Consider the following 6,000-nt stretch of genomic DNA (forward strand, 5'->3'; position numbering starts at 1 on the left):
TAGATTAAGGCTCAGTGTAACAGTGTAATTATCCTCTCAAAGGGAGGGTGCTGGAGTATTGAAAACAGGGGTGCCAATCATTTTGACCCCTATCTTTTTTAGTTTGTTTTTGTATTACCTGTTAAAAATATATATTTCTCTAAACAATTGTATTAGTATAAAATGTCCTCATTTTTTACTTACCATATAGCTCAGTATTTGTATGTTTTATATTACATATTTATATACTATAGTATTGTAGTCTTTTTTGCTCATCTTTATCAAGATTGCTAATAATTATCAACTTGACTGCATATAACGCACAAAATCATGTCATTGAGAACTACCATATCCACAAAGGTGGATATAAACCATACATTTTATTATTGTCAATAAAGATAAGAAGCCTAAAGAGGACCTGAGCGAGAAATGATAAAATAAAACACCTGGCTGAAAACATCCTGTAGATCTCCCTGAAGAAGATGCTTCCATGTTAAAACCATCTCCTAGAGCTCCAACAGGGCCATCTAGGGGGAGAGAGAGCGAGAGAGACACAGAGACAGAGAGATGGTAGATAAAAACATTAAAGTAGAAAATATGGTAGATTAAGTTCATTCAAAGCAAGTTACTGTAATACAACTCTCGAAAAGTTTACTTTGAGATAATCTTTCTAATTCTACAGGATAAATAATGATATTTCATAAATTCCCTAAAAAGAGGTGGTTGAGAGTTAGGCCAGTAATTAAGCAAAGACCGTATTTCTCATCACCCTTAAATATATATTTTTTAACGTTTCAGCTAGTTGGTTCTGGTTCATCTTCCTCAGGATCTCCAGTGTAATCTTCACAGCTTCCTCAGGTTGGTAGGTCCCCACCATCTTATTGATAGTGTCCTTTCTGCCAGGGTACTCCAGTCGTCTCACTGGGATACAGAGGGAAACCTTCTACGCCTTCACATAAATGTATTCTGCACTGCTTTACCCAAATCATTCAGAGTGGCCAGCAGCAGCTCAGGAACAACTGCCATTGTGGGTCTTTTTACCTTTAGTTCACTAGACAAGTCAGTTAAGAAAAAAATTGTTATTTTCAATGACTGCCTAGGAACAGTGGGTTAACTGCCTTATTCAGGGAATGTTTACCTCGTCAGCTCGGGGATTCAATCTCACAACCTTTCGGTTACTAGTCCAACGCTCCAACCACTAGGCTACCTGCCCCCTGGGCTCCATGCAATGTGAACACAGAAATTTAGAACCAGGAACACATATAGCCCTTGGTTCTCTCCAGACCGGACTTCCCTTAACCAACACAAAAACATCCTGTGGTGTTCTGCAATAGACTTCCCTTAACCAACACAAAAACATCATGTTGTGTCAATAGCGTCGAACAGCCCCCGTAAAATGCAACTTTTAGGGAAGTTAGAAACCAATATACACAGGCAGTTAGAAAAGCCAAGGCTAGCTTTTTCAAGCAGAAATTTGCTTCCTGCAACACAAACTCAAAAAAGTTCTGGGACATTGTAAAGTCCATGGAGAATAAGAGCACCTCCTCCCAGCTGCCCACTGCACTGAGGATAGGAAACTCTGTCACCACCGATAAATCCCCTATAATTGAGAATTTCAATAAGCATTTTTCTACAGCTGGCCATGCTTTACACCTGGCCACCCCTACCCAGGTCAACAGCACTGCACCCCCCACAGCAACTCGCCCAAGCCTTCCCCATTTCTCCTTTTCCCAAATCCAGTCAGCTGATGTTCTGAAAGAGCTGCAAAATCTGGACCCCCACAAATCAGCCGGGCTAGACAATCTGGACCCTTTCTTTCTAAAATGATCTGCCGAAATTGTTGCAACCCCTATTACTAGCCTGTTCAACCTCTCTTTCGTGTCGTCTGAGATTCCCAAAGATTGGGAAGCAGCTGCGGTCATCCCCCTCTTCAAAGGGGGGGGGACACTCTTGACCCAAACTGCTACAGACCTATATCTATCCTACCCTGCCTTTCTAAGGTCTTCGAAAGACAAGTTAACAAACAGATCACCGACCATTTCGAATCCCACCGTACCTTCTCTGCTATGCAATCTGGTTTCAGAGCTGGTCATTGGTGCACCTCAATCTAGAAGAAAAAGAAACGCACACCTATTAAGACGAGGTGCTGGCTAGCGGAGTAGAAACTTGAAAATAAAAGAGAGCCGCACACTAAGAGCTCAGATGCAAAAATGTAATATCAACGTTTCGACAGCCAAGCTGTCTTCATCAGGGTATAATCACAAACACTGCGGGATGACTCGTTTATATAGTGTCAAAAGACACAGGTGTCTGCAATCATGGCCAAGAGTGGCCTAATATCATTGATTAATAATCAAATATTAAAATGTCATACAAAGAACAGCATACAAACAAATGGATAGCATACGATCATATATTAATTTAACTACACAAGTTTACAAACAATTACAATGGCAAAGTCACAATAGTCACAAGAATGGCTTCAAATCAAAGTCTACGTTGAGACCGAAGGGCGCAGGGGTCTTTAAATTAAAGATTCAGGCAGCCTCTCGTTTTAACAATAAATTATCAAGGTCACCCCCTCTCCTAGGGAGGGTGACATGTTCGATGCCAATGTAACGCAGAGACGAAATCGAGTGGCCTGCCTCCAAGAAGTGGGCCGCAACTGGATAAGTAAAGTTTTTACACCTAATGGTGCTACGATGCTCTGAGATACGTACTTTTAATTCGCGCTTTGTTTTACCTACATAATTTTTACTACAAGGACAAGTTATAAGATAAATAACTGCCTTAGTGGAGCACGTAATAACACCTTTTATTGGGATTGATTTCCCTGTTTGTGGGTGTTTGAAGGATCTACATGTATAAGTGCCATTGCATTGAGCACAGCCATTACATTTGTAAGTTCCATCCAGTAGGGGCGCAAAAAGACATTGTTCAGGAATATCTTAGGGTGGTAAATCAGAGTTTACCAATTGGTCTCTGAGATTTCTGCCCCGCGAGAATACGACCAAGGGAAAGTCCGAAAACACATTACCGAGACTATCATCGGATTTTAGGATGTGCCAATGTTTGTGAACAATTCCCTTAATTTGTTCAGAGCACTTTGAATAGCGGGTAGTTAGAACGCAATAATGCGTCTTTTTGCGAGACTGACCTTGAAAAAGGTCATGTCTCGTTTTGTTTTGAATTTTCTCAATGGCAATATTAATCTGATCATTCTTGTAGCCCCTCTCCTTGAACTTTCTTTGCATCTCAGACATATTTCTGTCGGATTGTTTTTTGCAAATTCTTTTGATTCGACAGAATTGGCTGTAGGGCAAACTATTTTTCAAGGGAAGTGGGTGACAACTATCAGCCCTCAACAAACTGTTACGATCAGTAGGCTTCCTGTAAAGATCAGTGTATAGAACATTATCTTCACACAAGATCAGAAGATCAAGAAAACTGATTTGACGTGTATCAGATTGCATAGTAAATCTCAGATGCTCAGAACAGGAGTTAAGAAAAGCATGGAACGCCTGGAGCTGTTTTGCATCACCCTCCATAGAACAAAAATATCATCAATATACCGTTTCTAAATAATGATGTGAGGCAAGAAAACATTTGAGAGGATTGAAAATAGACTGTTTCTCCATGTAACCCACATACAAATTAGCATAGTTAGGAGCCATGGGGGATCCCATAGCAGTACCTTTCGTCTAAATAAAGAAATCATTTAGAAACATGAAATAGTTATGCGTGAGTACTATTTCAGCCAATGTTACAATGCAGGCACTGGAAGGTAGTTCATTAGGGTCACGTTGCAGAAGAAAATGTTCCATAGCTTCAATACCGCCCTCGTGTGGAATATTAGTGTATAATGACTCAACATCAAAAGCAACTAACAAGGTATTCTCAGGGAGAGGATCAAGAGATTCAATGATAGAGATCATACTGCTGGTGTCCTTTACAAAGGAGGGGAGCTGTTCTGCGAGTGGTCTAATAAAAAAGTCAACAAAAGTAGATAGAGGGGCCGTTACTGCATCAATGCCCGCTACAATAGTGCGCCCTGGAGGTTGTGTAACATTCTTGTGTAATTTCGGCAAAGTATAGAAAGTGGCAATTTTAGGGTGTTGAATAGCCAAAAAAGCATGTTCTTTTTTGGTTATCTGACCAGAACTTAAATACCCATCTAGGACAGTCAAGATAGTATTCTGAAATTGGGAAGTGGGGTCACTTCTGAGTTTCTTGTAAAAGGTGTTGTCAAGCAGCTGTCTATGACACTCATGTACATAAGCTGTCCTATCCATGAGTACAACCGACCCACCCTTATCAGCGGGACAAATAAGGACTGACGTATCAGATTGTAAATCAAGCAAAGCTTGTTTTTCATTCTTGGGTAAATTATGGAAAGATTGGGATCCCTGTTTATTCTTAAGGAGAAGTCCAACATCATTTTCCACAAGTCTGCAATATGTCTCGATAGAGTGATTGCGATTGGCTGGAGGTATAAAATAACTCTTGCTTCTAAAAGGAGTCGGAGTATGTGCAGGAGAGCAACCTACTGGTTCAATAGAAGTGTCAGAATTAGGGGAGCTAAAGTATTCCCTTAAACGGATGTTTCTAAAAAAACTTAAACATGTCTACCTTAACATCAAAATCGTTGCACTGAGTTGTAGGCACAAAAGATAACCCTTTATTAAGCAAAGAGACATGGGCAGGGCTCAATATCTTGCTTGATAAATTAAAGACTCAGTCCCGTGGGTTCTGGGACCATGTGAACGGTCTCTGCCTCTGATAGTCGTTTCTTCTTACCCCGTCGGGTGCGACATCTCGTCGATGCGCGTGCCTGCGGCCTCCTCTGCCCTTCCGTCCGTCCAGTCTCTCGTTGAATAAAAAACTACCACTGGAAGCCGATGAGGCGCTGGTTGTGGAGCGTTGATCAGACAAGGGTGGATAGAAGTAAGCGGCATCCCTCCTGCGTCTGTCATGGAGAGGGGGAGCAGGACCTCTTTTGTCAGGGTTTCTCCAGAAGTAGACTTTACCATCGGCCTTGTCTTTTTTGTCTTGGTTGAATTTCTTGATTTCAAATTCCTTTATTTCTGTAGACAACTTGTCCTGGAGCGCTTGGTTAGTTTTCATCAGTTCATTGAATATGCCATCATCATTAACAACTGTTTGTAGAGCTGTGCGTTTGTCTTTAATCGTGTTATCCATTTCAATAAAATCCTTCAACTGGTCAACAATTAATGTCATTAAATCAATAGAGCATTTGTTCAGGATGGCACACCAGCGCTCACAGTAATCATCTGTGCGCTGTCCCAATGATGGTTATTTTTGCCATCTGAGTCCCCGTGGAATAATGCCTTGACGCACATAATCAATAAGAGTGACTATATGTAGATGCGTTCTCGTCTGGCGCTTAGATAAATGTAACAGTTCTTTCGAGAGGTCGGAATTACCTCCCGGCATGTCAAAAAGGGACTCCGAAATAATGATCTTATCACGCTCCCTTTGACTATATTCAAAGTAATCTTGTATGGGTCTATGACCAGTGTCAGGAAAATAATTATCATTCGGCATCGTTTAAGAGCTTTTTTTGTCGGTAGGGTGCTGTTTACTGGGTAACAGAACGATCTTCTAGAAGAAAAAGAAACGCACACCTATTAAGACGAGGTGCTGGCTAGCGGAGTAGAAACGTGAAAATAAAAGAGAGCCGCACACTAAGAGCTCAGATGCAAAAATGTAATATCAACAGGCAAGCTGTCTTCATCAGGGTATAATCACAAACACTGCGGGATGACTCGTTTATATAGTGTCAAAAGACACAGGTGTCTGTAATCATGGCCAAGAGTGGCCTAATATCATTGGTTAATAATCAAATATTAAAATGTCATACAAAGAACAGCATACAAACAACAAATGGATAGCATACAATCATAGATTAATTTAACTACACCGCCTCTCCTTCCAGTTCTCTGCTGCCAATGACTGGAACGACTGGTATTACATTTTTGCATCTGAGCTCTGAGCTCTTAG

Source organism: Oncorhynchus clarkii, unplaced genomic scaffold, assembly GCF_045791955.1.
Source record: "Oncorhynchus clarkii lewisi isolate Uvic-CL-2024 unplaced genomic scaffold, UVic_Ocla_1.0 unplaced_contig_716_pilon_pilon, whole genome shotgun sequence".
In the NCBI taxonomy this organism is placed as follows: Eukaryota; Metazoa; Chordata; class Actinopteri; order Salmoniformes; family Salmonidae; genus Oncorhynchus; species Oncorhynchus clarkii.